Here is a 25,045-nt window from a genome sequence, read left to right as displayed (position 1 = left end):
ACTTAAAGAAATGTTCAATGTCCTGCAATAATTATTAATAAACTTGGATTCTATTTTGATTGCTCCCATGACAGCATATGTTTTCAGTTTTCATTTGCATAAATCAATGAGTTAAAACTTAAAATCAACTTCAGGTTGACCTTGCTGAAGATGAATATCAGGCAAGCAGCTGGGAAGAATAACATCCCCTGGTACTCTGAACCCCTATGATGCAAACACAATAATATCTCTAGGCTTCTTTTAATGCTAATGTGAGATCCCCTAAGAACAAATATTATTCTTATTTGACTCATTAATATAAAAATTTCTGAATCTTGTGTTTTTGTGGATTCAAGGCCAATTTTCTGAAGACACACTTCGGTATAAGGATTTTGTTCATCACTTGAGATTTCTATCTGATTTATTTTGAATCTATTTTTTCTTTACCACAAATCCTCCAAAATATCTTCCATCATCTTTCTTATCTACCCATTTCTCCTTGTCTTACTTAAAGTACACACACACACACACACACACACACACACACACACACACACACATCCATTGATGAGAGTTGATTTTACCCCTCCAAGCAATCCCCACATCTCATCCTTCTGCTCAAATTTTTGTCTTTCTTGTATGTGTAATGATTTTGTACATGCTGCTATATTCTCTGTGAGTTCATTTGTACATCTACACTGCTATGTCTTGAATAGCTTTTCTCTGGCACTCCCTCTTAAGCTATTATAGTCCTTCTCTACCATCATGTGCAAAGAACTCTGGGCCTTGATGTGGTGGTGTGATATAGAAATCTCATTTAAGGCTAAACACTTCAAAGTCTCATTCTCTCTACCATGTCCAGGTGTGGGTCTCTATATTGATTACTAGTCAACAACACCTCAAAAAGATGTGATTCTTTCCTGGTACTGAGAGTTTTGGGTAGCATATGATATCTAGTTGGTATACTGTTTCTGCATTTTATGGTTAGCCCACAGAAATTCATGTTATATACATATATTTTATGAAGCTACTACAATATGGTCTTCCATATAACATTTCAAAAAGTCTTGAGATCTTGTTATCCCTCTCCATGTTTCTTCTTCTACTGTCCTTTCACATGTACCCAAGTTAATTCTCCTGTTCTAATTTTCCATTTAACCTTTATAATGCATTATTCTATTTCCCTTCCTTTGGAATTTCCCTCCACCACTTACTGGTGTTCTAAATAAAACACATCTAAACAATAAAAGTTATCATTTACAAATAAGAGAAAACATACAGTGTTTGTAGTTAAGGGTCTGGGTTACCTTAATCAGGAGATTGTTTTTAACTCCATCCATTTACTTGCAGTAAAATATATCACATTTTCATTTTCCACCCATCACTTGAATAATACCTAGAATGTTTCCATTTCTGCTATTCTGAAAAGAGCAGTAATGACCATGGATAAGCATTTATCTCTGTACTAAGATGTAGAGTCCTTTGGGTGTATGCCCAAGAGTTGTATATCAGATCTTGTGGTAGATTTATTTTCAGCTTTTTGGAAACTCCACACTAATTTCCATAGTGGCTGTACCAGTTTGCACTCCCACCAGCAATAATTTCATGTCCCTCTTTCCCAACATCCTTGCTAGCATCTGCTGTCATTTGTTTCATTCATCTTGGACATTCTGACTAGATAAGATGAACTATGACTTTTGAGGCCTCTGTGTTTAGTTCCGTGTCCCATATTTAATTGGATTAACTGTTTTCCAGATCAATTTTTTGAGTTCTTTACATATTCTAGATATTATCCCACTGTCAGATATAGAATTGGCAAATATATTTTCCCATTCTGTGGGCTGCTTCTTCACTCAAATGAAGGTGTCATTTGCTATAAAGAAGCCTTTTACTTTTAAAATGACCCGTATATCATTTTTTTAGTCTTAATATCTACGCTATCAGGCCCTGTTTAGAATTTTTTTCTCATTTTCTTGTGCCTCTTGAGTTTGCACATAGTCTCAATTTTCATTTCTGTAAGGAATAGAGTGACCTTCCATGAGTGTAGATTGCTAATATTAATATTCTAAAAATAGCCACTATATTTAAAAACCACATATAATTCAATGCAACCAACAAGATGATTATTATAAGAAATTGAAAAAAAACTTCATATGGAAACACAAAAGGCCTAGGATAGCTAAAACAATCTTAAACAGTAAAAGAACTTCTGGAGGTGTCAGCATTCCTGTTTTTAATCTGTACTACAGATGTATAGTAATGATACAATATGGCACTGGAAGATTAATGAACATGATGATCAATGGAATAGAGATGAAGACCTGAACACAAGTCCACACATCTATGAATAACTGATTTTTGATAAAGAGCAAAAAGTGTATGCCAGGGGAAAAGATAGTTTCTTCAACAATTATGTTGGTCAAACTTGATAGCTTCTTGTAGAAGAATTTAAAGTAGATTCATATTTTCCAACCTGCATAACACTTGACTCCAAATGGCTCAAATACCTTAATGCATGACCTAGTATTCAATATACTTCTAATGTTTGAGTGAGATCGACAGAATCAGGTATATTGTACAGAGGAATCCACCTTCCAGCATAAAGTGGGTAGACTGAAGAGTAGAAAACTTTTGCAATGTAGTAATTTAATAATCCCTCTAAAACTACAACGTTATATATGACATCATCTATCAGCAGACCTTTGGCTTTGTTTATAAACAAATCATTCAGGGAGTTCAGGAGGTAACAACTGTTGACAAGGCTGTCAGTATGGCTCAGAGCATGGGTGGAGGAGCTTCACTACCAGAAAAAAAATGCTTCTTGCAGTTTTACATGAAAAGTGTTGGTGCTTCTGGTTCCTATCTGTCCTTGTGTCTGATAGGTCATCATCATCGTCTCTCCAGCAGGTAGGCATCTACCACTGTCAGATTGCTGACTTGGTTTTCCTGGATTCCTTGTCATCTTGGGAAGTGTGGGGTGGAAGACTGAGCAGTCATTGCACATTTTCTTGGTTCATCAAGTATTGAAGAATTTCAGTCTCTCTGATGCAAGTAAACAGCTTTCAAACTTCCCTATCAATGGTTAAAATCTGCCACAACTGACAGACTCCTCAGGTAAGGTTCACACAACTTCAGATGGTGGGGTCTGAAAGGCCATGCCTGGCTGTCGTCTGCCTGAGCAACATCTTCAACCCGGGTCTGTGTGATTGTCCAGCCTTGTTTATTCTCTTTTCAGCATTATGGGTAGACTCCACATCTGCCTTAAGAACTTCCCATTTTTTCTTACCTCCCTCTGTCCCTGACTTGGAAGATTTCTACAAGGAAATTAATGAAGATAGTTGCCATCACCTTGGTACTCGAGCAACTTTATTTCCCAGTGTTCAATGCTCACTTCTCATGTCTTGTCCGGGAGAGGCTCCAGCAGCACAGAGCAGGACATACACCGAGCAGTGGAACCCAACTGACCATAGAATGACTACAGGTGAAAGTGACAATGCTATGAAGGAGACAAAAGAAAAGAAGCCCTGTGTGTGGTCAGGGAAATTAATGCAACTATTCTAAAACAGCATTTACTTAAAAAATAAAAAAAAATCCTAGACATGAGTCAACTATATAATCAGTGTATGCATCCAAAAGAAAGGGGACACACAGAAGAGATGTGTGAAGGCACACGGATGTCGATTCCTATACTATTTCCAGTTCGGCTGTAGAATAACTCTGTATCATTCGACAGATGAATTGATAAAGAAAATATTACACACATACACAATGAAATATTACTTACCAAGAAAAGAGTATAATTCTGTCCTTTAAAGAAGAATGGATATGACTGGAGGACACGCTAAAGTAAGGTAGAAGGAAGGAGACAACTATCATGTGTTTTCTATGTAAAAAAATAATAAAAGAAGCATAAATAAATAAATAAATAAATAAATAAATAAACGGACTTCAAAGTAGAATACAGATTACTATGGTGTTAGGTGGCTTCCTAGGGAGACATAAACAAACATTCATTTGCTCCAGATAGGGCACCAATCATAGACAAAAGACATGCTTCTACACAGGTACAGCTGCGTGAGTTGTTCAGCACATTGAAGTTACTTGCGTCTGGGTGAGGGGTTTATTTATAGGGGAATTGTGACTACATGTGCAGCTGTACCAACCAAAAGTCTACCCCAAAGGAAATTCAGGAACTTCCAGCAACTTGAACGTATTGACTTCCTGAGCCTTGTAAGTTTTCCTAACTTTCTGAGTCTTAAGGACACTTCCCCTAGATGTAATGTTCCAATTTCTGAGGAAATTTCTACACAAGCCAGGGGCTGAGGATGTCTCAAGTGGAAGAATGCCTGGATGTAGTTGATCTAAATTGTATAGTTGCATGAAAATATCATAACAAATTCCATTAATCTGCACAAGAAGGAAATACTAAAAGCCATCTAGATGTTTTTATACCTACATTTAAGAAAAGCTATCTCTCAGCTACAAATAAGTTCACTTTACCTTCCAACACCCATACATTTCTCATCTATTCATAGTGACTATATAGGTAATAACATTATACTGAGTCCCAGACTAGAGCCTTTACAGACCACAGGAAGAATTACTCTCCTTTCTCTATCTGTGATATAGTCATTTACCTTTAGTGGACACATTTTCCTGGTGACTCTTACTAACCCAAACAGCCCGATTAGTTCAACAGAACAGAATTTTGTTCAACAGAAATGTTTTACCTCTCTTTTGTAGCTTTGGACAAGAAAATACATGGCTTTGATTGTAAAAACACCTATGTTAAAAACCTGTGCAGTTTGAAACTTGTGTCTATTACAACTGTTCACTTCTAAACAAAGAGATGAAGGTCCTTAAATCAGTTCAAACAAAACACTCCCTTTGGACAGAAAAATACTTCATTTTCATTTAGAGCCCGTTGAATCGACTTCTATGTGGTAAGTGGCCAACACTTATCTTTGAGACATGCATTGTAGACCTTCCTAGAAAGGGGAAATAAAATAAATTTTGTGGGTGGACTGGGGGTCGGTGTGACCCTGAGCAGGATGGGGTGGTGAGGGGTGGAGTGAGAGTGTAGGGGGAGACACGGCTCTAACTGGGGAGCGCTGAGCATGTGCTATGGAAATCTACTGCAGTGGAAACATCAGGACTCCATGATGGTAACCCTAGGGAGGACAGAAGATACAGAGTCTGAGCTGGTCGTCTTTTGTCGCCAGGCAAGGCTTCCACTGGAGGGACTGGGCTGCATTTGGTTGAGTTGTTGGCTTAAGAGTCCCATGGAGATTTCTTAATGACCCAGGCTAACGCTAGTATACAAGGTCACCCCCTGAAAACTGACAGGGCTATTGCCATCAGCGTGGTTGAGCTGGTACCTGCATGAAGTCTTGACCCAATGTTCTAACCTCTTTAGCAGAAGAAGGTACTCTGCGGCTCATACAGAGAGGTATCTGGACACCAGGCACGAGGATCTTGACCTACACTCGACTTTCCTTCAAGATGTCCTGAGGCAATGGACCAGAAAATGGGGGTGTGGCCAAAAAATGTTTGGTTTAACTTAAGGCTTAGAGGGCAAGAGAAAACTCGTGCCCGACACTGCTGGGATGCCCAGGAACTGGAGCCGCAATGGCCCAGAGGCCTTGGATTGGTGCCCTGTACAGTTCTCATCAGAAAGGCTTCTTCCCCATCACACGGAAGTGTGCGCAAAGACCCTCCTCAGTCAGACATCATGCAGAGTCTGAATTGGAGGTCTCCATTGGGTTCTTCCTTTCAGAGGCTGGGAAACCCTATGGAAGAGGGGGAAATATTGCAGGAGTTACAGAGAATGGAAGATATCAGGAAAACATGGCCTACTGAATCAACTAAGCAGGGCTCCTATGGGCTGACAGACACTGAAGCAGCAAGTGTGAGTGGGACTGAAATTGGTATGTACAGGTCGTCTGCGTATATTCTATGGCTGTTAGTTTTGTGTTCTTGTGGGACTCTTCACAGTTGGAGAGAGGGTATCTCTGAGTCTTTTGCCTGCTCCTGAGACCTCCCCCCGCCAAACACACTTCATTTGGATTATCTTGTCCAGCCTCCATTATGTGGGCTTTTGTCTTGTTTTAGTGTATCCTGTTTTGTTTTGTTTGGTTTTCGTTTCTTAGAGGCCTGCTCTTTCCTGGAAAAGGAGGGTGAGTGTATCTGAAGGTGATGGGAGGAAGGGAGTTGGAAGGAGTGGAGGGAGAGGAAACTATGGTTGGGATGTACTCTATGAGGAAAAATCTATTTTCAATAAAAATAAAATTAAAAAAAAGAAAAATAAATTGTGTTACACATATTTGAGGTTCTCAAAAACCATTTGTGAGATAACAGTAGACAAAGAGATAGTTAGCATAATGAAGTGAACTCTAGGAAAGGTTGATTAACTGCTATGAAATACTTGCAAGAATAATTAAGTAACCCTTGTTATAATACACTAAACCCAATTATGCTAAATTAATGAGTTATTTGTTTACATGCTTATTTTAATTTTTAATATTTACACTGACTAGAACTACTAAAATAAATTACTTAACTCAATGCAATACCTCAGTATAAATATGTGTTCATAAATATTCATAAATTAAGAAGAGAGATTTTTCATAGTATAGCCTCATAGTGCTCAAAGTTTGTAATGAAGACAAAAGTTTACTATGTTTGGAGATTTTAGAGTTTTATGGATGAATATATGAGGTGATATGTTATATTCAATATGAATAAAGTTATAATATTCTACTAATATATTATATGTATATTATATGTGAGACATACTTTTGTCCTTCTCACACTATCTCTGTATATTACATTACTAAATGGTATAAACACCAAGTCCTGGGTCTATATAATTTTGATGGATGTAGAATAAATTTTGCTGCACAAAACTTTTATGATTCTCTACCCACTGATTGGTGGAAAGTACACACACACACACACACACACACACACACACACACATACACGCAGAGAGAGAGAGTTTTTGTTTGCTTTTTTTTTTTTTTTGAGACAGGATTTCTTTTGTGTACCCTTGTCTGTCTCAGAACTTACTCTATATAACAGTGGCCTTGAACTCCCAAAGATCTGCCTGTCTCTGACTCCTAAGTGCTGGGATCAAAGGCTTCCTTTGTCCAGTGGAAGTATATATATTAAATTTTAATATTTCATGGTGCAGTTGTCCTACATGAAAGTTGGTTGTGTTGATATCCTTGTTCTTTTCTGACCAATGAAACAACACTATTAAGTTTTCATAAAGTTCTTTAATTTTTTTACATTTATTCAATTATCAGTGTGTGTAGATGGTGCTCTGTCTAGAGTGTGGAGGTTTTAAAACAATTTGTGGAGACAGTTCTGTCTTTACATGTTATGGGTCCTTAGTATCAAACTGAGGTGATTAGGCTTGGAGGACCAAGGCACTAGCCACTGAGCCATCTCACAGATCTATCAAGAAATTCTTTATTGGGTCTAGGTTTTAAAAATAACACAAAAAAACAAAAACCAAACTACTAGTACAAAACATATTTTTGAAATAATTTGATTTTTTGTAATCCTCTATGACATTCGTACAACAGAAAATACCTTCAATTTTTTTTAACATTTTATAGAGGCTTATCACAATGTCCAAACACTACTTCGTTCCAACTGTTTGATTTGTTTGGATGCTTTTTGTTTTATGTTTGGCTTAGTGTTGAGATCTGACACATAAGTTGGATGAATACCAGAGCATCTATAAATAATTGACTCTGTTTTCTTTTCTCACCTGTGCTCACATAGTGAGATTCTTTGGACTATGATGTTTGTGGAAGCCACTTTGCTTACTAGGTGGCTTGTCACCAATATACATATTTGATAGCCTTTTCAATCCACGTCACTAACATTGTCAACTGTTAGCACCCACATTGTAATTTTTGTTCTAGTGATAAACTTTCCTTTTTACATTCAGTAGTTTCCCATTATTGTCTTCAACTAAACATTTCATTTAAGCATTCAAACATCAGTACCATATTTATACAATTTTCATTCATCCCTGTGCCCCCTCCACCTCCTCCCATGTCTCCTCTATGCTTTATGGAGTTCAAATCCTATTCTTCCATTATTATTCTCACACACAATCTACAGAGTCTATATAGTGTTGCCCTTATAAAAAGGTAGGAATGACCACTTTTGATTGAATAACTTATTTAGGGGCTTTTCCCAAGGGAAAAGTAACGATTTTCCCTTTTCCAGTCACGAATTATCTGTAGCTCTTCATCTAGAGGTAGGTGCCGGCCTTGTGAAATATCTCCCATCATGTTGGCATGTCAACTGGTGTAGTCAATGTGCTAACCACCTTTAGACAAGCATATGATTATATGGAGAATTTCTGCCATGTCTTGAAGACACTACCTTGTATTGGAAGTCTATCGGAACCCTCTCTTTTACAACAACTTGGAGAGAGATTGTTGCAGTAAATCTCTAACCCCAATAAGCTCATGCCAGGAACACACAACTCAGTTATAATACACATAAGCTGTATGCCTAGACTGGACAGATATACCACTACACTACTCTATTCCCCAGCTATGAGATCCCTTATTACTTTTGGCTTCTCCAGACCATGTGGTTTTACTCCATCTTCCTTCCCCCTCATCTTCCTTTGCTTTCCTCTGTCTCCTCCATCTCCTCATCAGCCTCTCTCCTATCTTCTCCCTCTCCAGCTCTCCCCACCCCCATCTCTTCCACTGCCCAATCACAGGCTCTAGCCTTTATTTGACCAGTTAAAATGGGGAGAGGTTCATATGATTCACCTGAGTAGATGATGCATACCTCCTCATGGCAGCCCTCTTGAGAACGTGAAATTAACATCAGAATACAAACAATGCCAGGGAAATCAGCTGCAGGAGGGTATTTTTTGTTTGTTTGTTCGTTCATTTATGATTCATGGGAAAAAGCAGTTGTCAACCTGTGCAATGGCATAACTTCACTTTGATTATATATATATATATATATATATATATACATATATATATATATGTATGAACACACATTTATATACTAAGTGATATATAACGTGTATTTTTAGTAAGCTAATAAAATAATGTGTTCAAACACCTTAGTGTTTTTTAACTCCATTTCCCTCCTTCTCCCTCTGGATTTCTTCCCCTATCCCCTCCCTAGGTAAGTCCTCTTACCTTCCCCCTTTCATTTCACCTGTGTCCTTCTCTCCTCCCTCCCAGAGCTCCTTCCTCATGCTACCCACCATCTTGCCTTTCCAATTTCCTGGCTCCTGGAGTTCTATACTGTATACTCAAGCCTAATAGTTCAGAATTAAAAGAGAACACGCAGTGCTTGTATTTCTGGGTTTGGGTTGCTTCATTCTGCATATTTTGTAGCTTCATCAATTTACCTCAAAGTTTCATGACTTCATTTTTTCTTTATATCTGAATATGGGTCCATTCTCTGCACGATGTCATCGTTTAAATGATCTACTAACTGGTTGAAGAATAGCTAGGCTGCTTCCATTTTCTACGTATTGCTACCAGAACAACCATCAGCATAGCCAAGTAAGTACGTTTGTTACAAAGATCAAGTTTTTGGAGTATCAAGGAATGGTATATATAACTGGACAGTATGTTAGATCTGCGTTTAGGCTTGTTCTTGTCTTTGTTACTTTGAGAATTCTCCATACTAATTTATATAGTACTTCAAGCAATTTGCAATCCAGTAAAAATTAGTTAACGAGGGTTACAGTTTCTCCTTAGTCTAGCTAAAATTTTCTGTCAGTTTTTTTTTTTTTTAATTTTAGTCATTCTGACTGTGGTAAAACCAAATACCAAAGTAGTTTTCATTTGTATTTCTTTAATTGCTAAAGTGTTGAAAAAAACCCTAAAGATATTTCTCAGCCCTTTTTATTTCTTCTGAGAACTCTCTGTTTAGAACTATGATGTATGTTTTTTTTTTTTATTGGATCATTTGCTTCATTGAGTTGGTTTTTCAGTTCTTTGTGTATACTCTATGATATTCCTCTAACAGAAGGATAGCCAGCAAAGATTCTTTTCAATTCTGGAGGCTCCCTTCTTGGTCAATAGATTGTTTCTTCTGTTGTACCACATTTTTAAGGTTTGTGTGGTCACATTTGTTGGGCTTAACTTTTGAGTGAGTGAAGTGCTATTCAGGAAATTCTTGCCTGCATCTATATCTTGTGGGCCACCTACTATATTTTATTCTACAAGTTGCAATGTTTTAAATGATAGATTGAGGTATTTTATCAGTTTAGATTGGTTATTTATTGATTGATTGTGCAAGGTGATAGTTACAGGTGTAATTTCATTCTTTTACATTTGGATATCTGCTTTCTCAACACCATTTGCGGCAGATGCTGTATTTTTTTAGTGTATATCTTGGATTACTTTGTCAAATATCAAATATATTATATACACATAATAATATATTATTATGGGGGCAATTCTATTTTGTTCCATTGATCTATATGTATGCTTTTGTGTCAGTACTGTGTTTGTTTGCCCTTTGTTTTTGTTGTGTTTAGTTGTTTGGATTGTTTTCAAACTATAGCTCTGTAATAAATATAAATATGATACGGTTATTTCTACAGCATTGCTATTTTTAGTCTATATTTTATTCTACATTTTTAAAAATATAGATTCTTTTTGTTTAAGATTGCTTTCAACCCTCAGGCTCTTTTGAACTTTTATATAAACTTTACAATAGATTTTTCTATTTCTGCAAAAAATATCATGGGAATTTTGATTGGGATTTCTTTTGTTGTTGTTATTCTGTGTTTATCTGATTGAGGATTAAAGTAGTGCTGGCTTTATAGGACTTTGGGAATACATCTGTTTCTATTTTTTGGGAATGACTTGATTAATTGGTTGTAGTTGTTTTTGGAAAATCTGGTAGAATTCCATTTTAAATCCATTTTGACTGGAGATTTTTTTCCACACTGTAAGACTTTCCTTTCTTGTTCTAACATCCTTGTTTGTTATGAGTGAGCTTAAGCTGTAGGCATCTTCTTGATTTGCTCTGGTGATTTGGGTGCATCAAGGAACTTGTCATTTGTTTTTAGATTTTTTAATAAAGATTTTAAACATTCCCTTGCAGCATCCAAAATTTCTTTGGTGTTTGTTGTAATGTTTCCTCGTCCCTCTGTGCTTTTATCAGTTTGTATTTTCTTGCTGTTTTTAATGGCTAATTTAGCCAATTTCGTTTTTATTTTATTGATTTCTGCCTTTTTTTCTTCCTGTTGCTTGCTTGTTTTTCCTCTCAACTAACTCATTGCTTTCGTTTTTCCAAACTCTTGAGTTACTCGATTAAGTTGCTTATCTGTACTTTCTAATTTTAAGAGTAGGGTTTAGTGCCATACATTTACCTCTTAAGAGTGTGTTCAATGGGTTTGATGTGTTGTTTTTTGTTTTTTTGTTTTTTTTTTTTCTCGCCCCTGCCCTAGTATTAAACGATTTTTTTCTTGAACTTTTCTTGGAGCCATTTTGTTACTTGGCACTGAGCTCTTTAATCCCCACGACTTTGTATAATTTCTAGGGATTCTGTTTTTATTTTAAGCTTCTTTTGCATCATACTGATACAGGATATGTGTAGTTACCAGTTTTCTTATATTTTTGAGATTTGTTTTGTGTCTCAATATATGCTCTATTTTAGAGAAATGTTCATGGGCTGCTGAGTAGAATGGTTTGTTTGTTTGTTTTCTGGTCTTTGGGTGAAACACTTTGTAGATAATTGTTAAATTCCCTTTGATGTATGATTTCACTTAATACAATGTATCTCTTTTTATTATCTATTCAGAGGACCTTTCTATTAGAGGGTGTGAAATACTGAAATCACTTACTATTATAGAATAGAAGTTAATCTGTGTATCGTAGTCCTTTTATATGCTTTTGATAAAACTGGTTGTGCTACAGCAGTAGGGGGTCTCAACCCTCTTGTGGTTGGTTTGGTGGGTGTAGTTTTTTTTTAATTTGAGGCTAATATTTCTTTTATAGTTGAGGTACAAAATTTTATTAAAATCTTAGATTCAAAGTTAAATAACTACATGAAACTTGGCCGAGTAAAATGCATTTTGTCTAAGTAGTATGTTCTGTAGTCTGTGAACTTGTTATTTCTTTTGTGAAGTTTGTATTGACTCTTTATGAGTTTCACATCATGAACCCCAATCCAACTCATCTCTCTATCCCTTTGTATTCACCCTCTGCTTTTGCAACCTCTCCACCCCCTGAAACCACTGCAACCAGATCCAGCTATATTGTGCCTCTCCATCGAGGTAATGCTACCCACTCTCCAACCAGGCTTGGTCATCTTAGGTGTGCTCTGTTGCCCAGGCCATGGGACATCTGCTGGGGCTCCTCTTGGTCGACATAGTTTTGTTTTTTTTTTTATTCTATCTTTATCATGGAATCTTTCTTTCTTTCTTTCCTTCTTGCTTTCTTCCTTTCTTTTTTTCAGTTAAGGTGGATAGTTTTGCTGGGTAAAATAGTCTAGATTGTCTTATGTGTTCTTTTCGATCTCATAGGATATTGCTTTAGCCTCTTCTGGCATTTAAAGCTACCATTGAGAATTCAGCTATTATTCTGACTGGGTTTCCTTTGTCTGAGGCTATGGTTTTCTTTTGCAACTCTGATTACCCATTCTTTCTTCTTTATATTGAGGTTTAGCCATCATATTACACAGGGAGTTACTTTTTTGGTCTTGTGTCGCGCGCCCAACGTCTCGCCAGCAAGAATGACGCGCGGACACCAGGATCCTTCTGCAGCAAAGCGTTTATTGCATCTTGAAGAGGGGAGACCTGGGACCCAGAAAGGCGCTGCTTATAAAACCTAGCACGGCGCGTCCACGCCTGATTGGTCGCTTACCCATGATCTCATTGGCACACCACGGGGTGGGCAAAGACTTGGCACGAACACACTCTTGCACATGCGCACACAGCTAGTTTCCTGAAAGGAAGTCGGGCTGGCGCAGCGGAAGCCAGCACCATCTTGTAATGGCGAATGCTATCACGGCTTTCCACAGTCTTGTCTATTTGGTGTTCTGTGTGCATCTTCCATTTTTATGGATAGATCTTTTCTTAATTTGGGGATGTTTTCTAATCCTGTTGCAGATATAGTCTACACTTGATCTTAGCCAAAAGGCCGAGAAGCGATGCAGATATAGTCTAGCCCATTACCTTAGGATTCTTCTTCAACCATGCTTGTAATTTTTCAGATTCATCCTTTCATGTCCCACAATTCTTCCTATTCATAGAACATGTTTTAAATATTTATCATAATCTTTAGTTGAGTGGTTCAATTATTCCTATTTTCAATTTCTGATGATATTCTGTGTAGCGGTAAATCTAAAAAAAAGAATCTCTACCATCCTGAGCTATCCGGCTCCAGTGGCCTATATGGCATCTGCCGGGTATTTTCATCTCACTCAGCAAAGCCTCTCACCTGCTAAGCTCCCAATCTCCATCCCACACTGCTGCCTGCTACTGTCTGAGCCTGGCAGCAGTCACCCTCTTGCAACTCTCTTGCTGAGGACTCTGTTCACATTCCCAGCATCCACCCCCTGTGGTTATAGTCACAATTTCCAGTTACCCATGCAAATCAAAACTCAATAAGCTTGTAATTTAGCCATCAGATTTGTATCCTAAAATCTCAATCCACAAAATGTCCGCATAATAAACTCACAACCAATGATGTGATATAAACTGCCCACCTAGATAAGGCAAATTGTCCTATAAAAATCCATCCCTTAAGAAATATTCATAACTACCTGTGGCCATTTAAGGCCAGACCTATCTGGGTCATCCTTCTCTGTCTCCATCTTGGTTCTGTTCTTTCTTCACCTCTCTGCCTCCTTACAAAAACTCTATACCTGCCTTACTTTTTCACTGCCCAATCACAGGCCTTGCCTTATCATGTGCCAGCTCTCACCTACATAAGGACAACAATCTACAATTCTGTCTTTTCCTGGATGCACTCTACTGTGAAGACTTATTATGCGTCTTCTAATTAGGAATTTAACATTTTTCAATCCCATCTTCATTTCATCTTGAATTGTCTTTGATAGTTCTATCTCTTTAGTGAATTTATGTTTTAGCATCATGAATTTGCCTTCTTGGTTTTTTTTTCCCCCTGTATTTGGCTTGTTGGACTTCAATCATGAATTTATTACTATCCTTTTCTTGTTCATTCCAGTGTTCTGGTGTTCATTCCTCTTGTCTTTAAGCTCCTTGAATTCTTTGATGTTTTAAAATAATTATTGTTTTAAATTCTTTGTACTGGGGTTAGCCTTGGCAATTCTCATTGAAGAATATTTTATAGGATTACTGGGGGGATTTAATTGCTTGACTGTTAGAAATATTACTCACAACGATTTTTCTTGTGAAACCTGCCCCAGTTGCCAGGAGAAAGTCTTATTTGTCCCTTAAAGGTGTTTCTATGCAAGCACAATTAGATCTCTACCGACCCTAGAGTGATTTGCAATCTCAGGGATATGAACAGCTGTGGGGTCCAGAAGGCATGCAGGAGAATTATCCCACAAAGACAGTGTTTGGGGAAATTGTTATGTGTGATGTCAATTTAGTTTTAATCTGGAAAGAATGCACCTTGCTGTATTCAGATTGCATTCAGCAGTATACAACGGTACCAAGAGCTAGTTAATTGCACCTACTGGAGTTTTCAATTGACTGTCAAAATGTACAAAAAAAAGCAACCCCCCCCCCCACACACACACAATCTTTCATGCACACTAAATGGTGTATCTTAATTGGTATAATTAGTCATAAAATAAATTGATATGTGGGAAGTTTTGCTAATAGTCACTTTCTTACAGGTAGGGAGAAAAGCATTTGTTTTGTATTTGGGAATTTTGTTTAAGTGGGGGGAAACACTCTCTAGTGCGGGCTTATTTGCATTTTAATGGTGGAATGTCTCCATCTTGTGGCCAGATGGACTATTACACCTTTGTTTTACAGTGTAATTTTGACCTTTTAATTCGGTGTGTGTATAGTGGGGGTGTGGCTTCTATCCAGGTAGATATTTAATGAAATAACAAATATTTAAGTTCATTAATTTATAGTAGACCTTGAATAAATTTACATTGGGGGGCACAGTTTGATTTTAATCTTTGTCTTCTGGAGGTCTGAATTTCTCCCTTTATTAAACAAATTATTCAAGGAACATTAGCTTTTTAAAAAGTTAGTAGGGTTTGAGCATGTGTGAGTCTGTGAATGTCTGTTCTCAGAAAGACTACAAATAACAACGCCCACTTATTTATATGCAATTCAGGGATTATTTCTAATGCATGACCCCATTTTAAACAATAGGTGGCATTAAGATGTCACGTTTTGTGTTTTCCCATAAGGCATGTATTTTGCTTCATAGTTCCAAAACTTTGGTTTCTTTTCTTCAAAAGAATACTTCTTGCTATTCAAAACCACATCTGCTTCATTCTGACAGGACTGGTATCTTTCAGTAAGTAGTAAGAAAAGCTTCTTGAAGGAACAAAGCTATTTTATCACTATTTGAATATGTGCATATATTACAAACGTGATAAAAATCTAAATGTATTTATATTAATTCAAACGTTATTTCAGAGATACGCTGCTGGTCTTCTCACTGAAATAAATTTTTGTTCCAATTTTCAAGCATTTTAAGCCGTCTTTACACTTTGTTCTTCCAGGAATGCTTTTCAGAATTAAACCTCAGACATTTAATTAAAATGTAGCTTAATTCAAAATCAGGTAACCATGTGCTGCCTTTAAAATATAAGGATTTTTCAACTGTAAACAACTTTAAACAGCAATAGAACTCGTCATTTTTTTTTTTTAGTTCCCAAATATCCTGAAATTAGAATTCCTCCAATGTACAGCACTTTGATACTTTCTACTTTCAAGATTTCCACGAGGTTTAGATTTTTAGATAGTTCGTGGAGTAAAATTAACTTTCACAAATTATTTGTAGGTAAATGGAAAGTGACTATTGAAGTAATGAAATATATTGGTAGGTCTTAAGGCCTGCATTAGTCATGTAATGATCATCCTGTACTTTCGAGGCCACGTAAAGAAACTGAAATTCCTGGTGAAAGGGATGTCAAGCTCCTCAAACTTGGGCATTCTTTTGTTTGTTTGTATAAGAACTTGTCACTAGTGTGCTCTCCTGGTTGCTCTTGGGCTAGAGAAAGCCTTCTTGGACAAGTCAGTCCTATTCGTTGCAAGATGCTCAGCGTCCTAGGACCTGGACACTTAGAACCCACAGTGAACACTTCCCACGGACCCGGTAAGGACAGCCAGCAGGCTCCCAGTGTTTCCATTGGTGTAGCTGCAAAGGCTGCCATCTCTGTGAGGGCTGACTAGGTGATAAACTTTCAGTTTTAGAAAGGATAACTTTGAGGTTGTGTACAGAAGTGTTCACGAATTGTGAGTTGCGTTTGAACAAAGTAATTGAAATCAAATGAGAAAGGCATTTACGTAGCTGTCTTCTGGGCTGAACAGTGTGGTTACTCTGTCCGTGCACAGGATGTCAGAAGACAGAAAACAAGGAAGCCAATTGGGGAACTGTAGGGAGTGACTTGTTTGGCTCACCAGTAGCAGTTGTTTTTCTTCAGTAACGTGACATTGATGTCTAGTAGGTCAGTGACGCCTACCATCAAATTCAATAGCCACGTAGGACAGGTAGCAGCGGAAAAGAAGCAAGCATGATGGAGGAGCTGGGTTTGCTTTGTTCTTGTTGTTGTTTGCTTTTGTTTTTGTCTTTGTTTTGGTTAAGACCCGGTTTCTCTGTGTACCCCTGGCTGTCCTGGAATTTGCTCTGTAGACCAGGCTCGCCTCAAACTCAGAGATCTGTCTACCTCATCCTCCCAAGTACTTGGGATTAAATACATGTGCCACCACTGCCAGGCAACGAGATGTGTGTGGGTCTGGTCTGGTCTCTCTCTCTCTCTGTCTCTCTCTCTCTCTCTCTCTGTCTCTCTGTCTCTCTCTCTGTCTCTGTCTCTCTCTCTCTCTCTCTCTCTCTCTCTCTCTGTGTGTGTGTCTCTGTCTCTGTCTCTGTCTCTCTATCCCTGTCTCTGTCTCTGTCTCTCTGTCTCTCTCTCTGGGTGTGCGTGTGTGCGCATGCGTGCGTGCACACGCATGCGTGTTTAGGAGTGCATCTGTGCCACAGTACACATATGAAGGGACCTTGTTTGAGAGAGCATCTCTTGTTCTTGTTCTTTGTCCTTGCGCATATCAGTCTTAGTGTCTGAGAGCTTCTGTGAGCTTTCTGTCACTACCTGCCTCTCATCTTACCACTGGAAGTTCTTGGATTATAGACAGGTGTTCCTGTCTTCAGCCTTGGGGTTTGTTTCCCGGTACCACAAACCGTTTACCCACTAAGTAATCTCCCCAGGCCAAAGAAGTAAATTTCTATTTAAAGTGTGATACACTACAGAGTAAACGGGATGGATTTTAAAAATGTACTCCAAATTCAACTAAAATGAAAAAAATGTTTCATTATAAATTGTGTCAATAACACCTTGAAAATAGTTTAAATATATAGTCAGATAAAATATAATATATTGAATGCAATTTATTATTTTTACATATTCTTAGAATGCTTAAAATCAAACATGTAGTTTACCTGTCAGATTATGATATTTCAGATGAGACAACATTTCTCATTCTAAGTCATTTGCTGTCTGGACACTCTTGAAACTCTAAGCCTGGAGGAGCTTAGTGATCAGAGATCAGACTTGATTCATCACAGGACTGTTTTAAGAAAGGTTGTGTTAACTACGTTGCTGACAAAGACATGCTGTGTTTTTCTTTTAATTTTTTAAAAGTTTTTAGGATATAAGTTACAAGCATAGAATTAGAAATAGCCACAGTACAGGCCAGGCATGACGGCACTGCAAGGGTGAAAGTGAAGCAAGTACAGAAACAGAGATGAGAGAGAGAGAGAGAGAGAGACAGAGAGACAGAGAGAGAGACAGAGAGAGAGAGAGACAGGGAGAGAGACAGAGAGAGACAGGGAGAGAGACAGAGAGAGACAGACAGAGAGAGAGACAGAGAGACAGAGACAGAGAGACACAGAGAGAGACAGAGAGACAGAGAGAGACAGAGAGAGAGACAGACAGAGAGAGAGAGACAGAGAGAGAGAGAGACAGAGAGAGAGAGAGAGAGAGAGAGAGAGAGAGAGAGAGAGAGAGGGAATCTTGAAAGTGCATGTCTCTTTCAAGCAACTGCATTTACTTTTTACTCCAGGACAAACCATCACTGCTCCTTTCACCCTGTAGCTTCAGCAGAGCTCACAACTGGTGCAAAGACCCACATAGGAATTTACTCTTCTGTGATATGGGCTAACAGAAACCCAATGGGCAAGCTTATTTTTATAGAAGTTTCTCAAAAGCCCTAAAACGATGTTGAAGAAATGAGTGCCCCGCCCTCTAGACTGCCTAATGCCATAACAGCAGAGAAAGTTCTGTGCTCTTGATAACAACAAAAAAACATTACCTAGTGGGAGAAAGAAAGATGGGGCCTTCTAATTGTAAAACACTGGAAAGATACTTTCATAATTACAGGGCTAGGCGACAGCTGTGTATACTGCCCCCTAGCACGCGCAGCAGGTGGTGATTTAACCATGTGCATCCCCTCCATTTGAATAGAAAACAGTAGGGGGTGGCCCTTTTGAATCCTATATAATTGCAGACATTTTAAGCAACTATCATTTTAATACTGTGGAAAGCGTGGCTTATTTTTTTTTTTTCATAGTAGATTTTCCTATCCCAGCAGAGCATTTAGGGATTAGACTTCAAGTGTTTGTCCCTAGTTTTGTTTAAAATCCTGCCTTTGTCATTTTCCTATTCTGAGGTACACACAGGAAGGGTGACTGCTATAAAGTCTTCCTCTCACAAGAGCATTTGATTAAGCCCTTGTCTTCTTATTCGCCTCCTCAAATGTAGTCAAGTACATAAGAATTAAAAAGAGATCACTGTCAAAAGAAATCTGAGCTCAACTGTAAGTTTTGCAAAATTGGACTTCAGTCATCACACTGTTTGGAAACATTTTCGAAATGTCTTCATGCCCATCTACTGTTATTCAAATCCATAGCTGTCTAGTTAGTTTTGTTACCCGACACAAACCTAGACATGCCTGGAGCAAGAGAAGGAGCCCCAATCTGAGGTATTTCTTCCTTACGCATTCTATGCGTAATGTCGCAGAACATCTTCTTGGTAAGTGATCATGTGGAAGTTGCCCAGCCCACTGGGTGTGTGCCACTTCTGGGTAGATGGATCTGGTTTGTGTGAGGCTGAACAAGCCATAGGGAGCAGGCCAGTGGGCAGCATTCCTCTATGCTTTCTGCGCTGACTTTCACCAGTGAGCAACTGAGATCTGGAAGTGAAGGCTAACTAAATAAAGCCTTTCTTCCCCAAGTTGGTCTTGGGGTTTATCACCGCCACAGAGAGCAAACTAGGGTGATGACTCTCAGGTTTCAAGGTTAGAAGAGACTCGGGCACTGGGGGTCAGGTGAAATGGTTCTTATAGAGATGAAACTATTGGTTGGAGATAAAGGCCACAGGCGCTGGTTTCTGATCAGAGACTTTTGTCTTATGTCACCTTATGTCTTTTTGTAAAGACAAACACAGGAACAGCTTTCTTTCATTGAGGCAATTAAAAACAAGGAGACAATATTAGAAGAGGAGGTCTCAACATATACCTTCTGATCTCATAGTGCACTTAAAAATAAGCTCACATCATGATCAGGGTTATTATTATGAACATTTAGTATCTGGTGAGGAGTCCGGTGATGTGTGGGAGCAAAGACTTGGAGTTCCTCCTGCTGCTGCCCACTGCCACATACACATATTGCTAGATTCTCCAAGCATTACAGTGTTCTGGTTGCTGGAGTGATAGGAAGGTGCTCGGCAAAGTCTGTGGCTAGTTGCCAAATATACCATCCCACACTGCAACCGCCAGTAGTGACTATTCCCTTCCCTGGCAGAGGACCCTACAAGGGGCTGAAAACACTTGACATCTCTAAATTCAGTGTACACTGTACTAGGAAAACATTAAAACTGGGGTAGATTCATACCAGCATAAAAATAAAGAAGAGAACATTGAAGCTAGAGGTTTAGTGTGGCCAAGCAAACATGGGTTACAAATTCTGTTCACTAAGGCATCTGTTTTTGTAGCTAGATAGAAACACCAAAGAGACAGAAGTGAGCTAATAAAAGCAGGGTCCATTATTTTCACAGATGAGAATGCCCTGTTATGAATTAAATGCAACAAGGACGCTGAGATGTCTGGGGTTTTGATTCTTTGCCCTTTGTATAATTCCCATGTTTTCTTTTAGTCAGAAATCAGTTTTTGTTTCATTTTTCTCCTGTCTCCTTGCCTGTTGGTGTCCTATTTAGTGAAAGAGATGGATAGAAGTCTGTGGAAGAAATTAGGCTTCCAGGGAAGAAAATATTCCAATTATGATAAAAACCTACAGAAGACTAAAGATTGCCTGCTTGTTTTTATCTTTACATTATAACCAATAAAGTTCCTATCACGGAGTAAGGACTATTTTGCATAGTTTTCCAAGCTAAATTATATCGTGATACATGATACAGGTTTCAGAGGTTTAGACAGATGGCCAGAGCATTTCCATTTTAACTGTAATTGTGGCTGGCAATATTTTCACTGTATATTACATTAAGATAATGAAGTTGGTGAGCGAGCTCACACAAATCACAAGACTCGCCCCAATTCATCACAAGCCGGCTCATTAATGTGGATTTCTATTCTATTTAATTTGGAGGCAGGCCAAAGACATCTTACTACTTTGAGACGAACTCCTTTTTTCTTGTAAAATTTCATCTGTGCATTTCAGAGCAGAGTGAACATATATTCCGGCATTTACTGGTTCTGTTCCTCACCTAATTCATCTGTTTTCTCTTTAGGAAACAGTGATGTATCTACCCTTCTCCCCATCTCTGCCTTTCCTTTTCTTCCTTTCACTTTCCTGATTCATTCTTTCTCTCCATGGCTCTACGAAGGCATATCTGACATGCGATAGGCCACATATAGATAATCTGTGGATTTGATGTTTGGTATATGTTCATTGAACATACCGATTAGTCCAAAGTGTTTCCTTTTAAAAAATGTCTCCTTCCTTTATCAAGTCCTAGTCCCATCCCCCAGGAAACTTTGGTCTCCTATAAATTTGCTTGCAGTGGTAATTTCCTTTCTTACTGCGAGGGACCTGAGCTTTAGGAAGTGGTTTGAACGAGGCGCTTAGTTCTCTTACATTCAGTCTGCACATGGCTTCGCCTGTACGGGAAACAGAGCAGTGTAAGTAAAGTTGAACTAAGCACATGAAAGCTGAAAAGATGGAGAGAGTGAAATAAAATGCAATAATGATAGCTGTCAGAGGGAGCAAATCTGAATATACTGAACACCTTTCAGTAGCCAGGCATAAACACTGATGGTGGCATATTATATTTTTCAAAGGGAGATGGACTTCAGATGACACCAAAATTACTAGCCTTATTCAAAGTGCACTCATTAGTGGACAAGGGTGTAATGCATGGAAATGTTGAAGGAAATATTGGCATCCTAAAGTCTGGAACTACATTTTGTTGTTATTAAACAATGAATAATTTTGAGCACACCCAACTATTTGCTGAGGACCAGGTCCCCGGTGGAGGAGTTAAAGGCTGAAGGAGCTGAAGGGGTTTGGAACCCCACAGGAAGGACAACAATATCAACCAATCAGACACCCCAGAGAGCCCAGTGACTAAACCACCAACCAAAGAGTACACATCAAGTGACTCATGGCTCCAGCCACATATGTTAACAGAGGATGGGCTTGTTGAACATCAATGGGAAGAGAGGCCCTGGAAGGGGAATGCCAGGGTGGGGACACAAGAAGGAGTGGGTGGGTTGGGGAGCATCTTCTATGAAGCAGGGGGAGGGGGATGGAATAGGGGAGTTATGGAAGGGAAATGGGGAAGGGGACAACATTTGAAAGGTAAGTAAATAAAATATCCAATACAAACACAGACAGAAGAGAAAAAATACTTTATAATTCCTAACAATAGCAAAATTAGTTATGAAGTAGCAGCATAAAGAATTCTACCGTTTGGGGTCACCACAACATGAAGAGTTGTATTAAAGGGTCACAGCATTAGGAAGGTTGACAACCACTGTTGTGTCTGAGAGTCTATGTGTGGGTTTCATTTGTCTCAGCCACAGGGTGTAGCACTTTATGCCCAGCCTTGGGAGTGTTGAAATCGGAGTGTGTATGTGAGTGTTGGTGTGTTTGTGAATAAATATAATGGAAACAGAGTTTTACCCCAAGGTTTCTTCCCTCAATCTGTAACTTAGAATAATTTGTGCCAAACAAGAGAACACATTTTAAAGGCCCGACCTATTAGACACAGTCTTTAAACTGTTGCTTATTATTCTTAGTTTGAAAATTTGGTATTTTAGTGGTGTTTGAATCAAACTCCTCACACAGCTCTCGCCCCAGCCTACTTGCCCTTTAGAAAATGGGTATTGATTTTTTTCAAACTCTGGGAAGCTAGAGCTGTAACCGGTCAAGAAAATCTCCCAGCTCAGCAGCTGTTGAGTTAGCTGCCATGAGAGGGTCACTTCTGATTAGAACTGACATCCAGGACGTTTTAAAATGAGTTCTTTCCTAGCCTCCTCATGGATTCCTCCTTATTGCACACAGAATTGCAAGAGTTGCTACTTAAAATAGCACAGGCGCTGCATTTGCTTTCTGCTCACAATCAATATGATTCCGAATAATTAAAAGTTCAGGCACTGCTAATTCCTTCAGGAGGTGTCTTGAAAGCTGACAAATCTACAAAGATTTTAAATAATGCCAACTTTTCATGGCTCAAGATTGCTAATCAGGAATCAAGTATTAGTGTAGCATGGTGTGGATGGGGTAGGATTTAACAAAAGTTATTGCTCCGGTGGAGACTAGAAGGCAACATTCCTGGTCATGAATGCCATTGTTTCTAGAAGCACTGATTCTTTACATACAAGAAAGTATTTAGTCTGACCTTGAGGACTGGGTCTCTCCAAAACTGGTTCCCGAGTGCTTGGTATAACAATCTTATTAGAGTTAGAATTTTATTTGTTAATGTTCGCTTTTAGAAATAGACATTTCAAATTCTTTTATTGTATCACACCATTTGCTGGTGTGAGCAGTATGGACTGAGTAATAACTGTGATGGGTCAGTAGACTTGTTTATTGCTGTAATTGATGTACTTACATTTATTGTTATAATTTTATGGAGAGGTGCTCTATTAGTCCTGGGGTATAGTTTCTTTTAAGTCAATTAGAGATGTTGTGGTCTGATATTAACAAAGAGTAAAGAAATCTTCAGTGTGTGAGCAAGTGGGTTTATGTGCATACACCTGTGAGTGTGTAGGTTGGGTTCATTAGGTGGGCAGCGGAGAACTACAAATGCAACTGAAAAGCTTTCTCTTTGCATAACTCTTCAGTAGTTTTTAGATTACTTTTGACCACTCTGAGGACTTTGACCACTGATGATAGATGCTTTCCATATACTCTTACAGACGCTGTGAAGTTTGGTAGCCTTATGGGAAAGGGGAGACAGGATCGAGACAGCTGCCCTAGCCTTTATAGATGCAGAGGGATCTGGCTGCTCTCCAACTGGGTCTCATCAGTGCTTTCTTATGTAAACTTTGCATGTTATTTCTAAGAAGATCCTCTCATTTCCTGGGTGAGTTAGACAGTGATTTCATGAAAATGTACTGAACTATCAGAATAGAGAAAGAAGTCATGTGTTCTGGGCAAACTATTTTAGTTCAAAAAGTACATATTTCCTACTCTCTCTTGAGAATATTTTCTTGATATTTCAGACAGAATTTTGAGACAAGGAGAGAAAACAAACAAAGGCTCAAGAATCCATAAATAAGATTGTTTTCCAGTGGAATTTTGAAATATGTTCTATATTCTTTTTATCTTCTTTAAGAATTTAAATTGTCTAGCTAGTCCTGAACATCCCTATGTTTTATTTTCCATTGACCTTTAACTATAGCATCAGTGCTGGGAACTTTGCTAGGACGGATTTAATATTGAGTACGGACTGTTGATGGGAAAATTCCTGTAGAATCAGGACACTAGGCTCTAAGTGTAAGTTGAAGATGACTTGCTTCTAAGTGTGCCAAGTGGGTTGTACGCTAGTGCTATGTGGCACAGTCTAAGGAAGTTTCTCCACACAATAGGACAATGCCTTCTCATTAATAAAGAGCTAGAATGAAATTTCATGCATCTAATGGTAAAAATATTCTTTTGAAATGTTTTTCCTTTGGTTGGGAGAAACATAAGACGTTCAGTGAATAAGTAACTAGGTCGACTAAAACATCCATTTTCTGTATAAAACAGCATTATTTTCAATTACAGATGTAGCTTAGCTGCTATGGTACCTCATGCACAAAGCTCTAGATTCTGTCACCGGTGCTGCATAAGCCAGGGCGTGATGCACATCTCTCATTTTTGCCCTTGATATGTTACAGCAGAAAAGTCAGAGATCCAAACTTATCTTTACTTACACATCAGGTTTTAGGCTAGCCTGGGGTACATGATATTATTAATAGGTAGAAATTGGCCAGAAAATTTAGGGTAAAAAAGACTCCAAAGAAAAGGAACCAGTTTCTTTCTCGATGAAATGTCTTTGAGACAGTCCACACCCACATCCTTGGGAGAAGTTAGAGGTGTCAGAAGTGGGTAAGCCAAAATGTCTGTGGTATAGCCATGGTCAAAGGCTGGGGATACAGAAAAGGGGGCTGCTTTTCTCTTCTCCTTTACCCCTAAAACATTATCCACATTCTGGAAACCATACTGAGGACATGATTGGAATATGGGGAATCTTCACACCTGGGCTGAAAACTCATCTGACCAGTCCATTCCCACCCTACTCTCTTCATCCATCCACTAACATAAACTTCAAGGTAGTGAAGTTAAGCATCAAGGTAATGAATGAAGTCCAGTGGTTTCCCTCTCTCTGTGACCCCTTCCTACTATACAAGACTTATGTTTTCTTCCTCTCTTGTAAA

The sequence above is a fragment of the Rattus norvegicus genome, chromosome 8 (assembly GCF_036323735.1).
Source record: "Rattus norvegicus strain BN/NHsdMcwi chromosome 8, GRCr8, whole genome shotgun sequence".
NCBI lineage: Eukaryota > Metazoa > Chordata > Mammalia > Rodentia > Muridae > Rattus > Rattus norvegicus.
The sequence above is the reverse complement of the archived record's forward strand: the minus strand, read 5'-3'. Positions refer to the sequence as shown.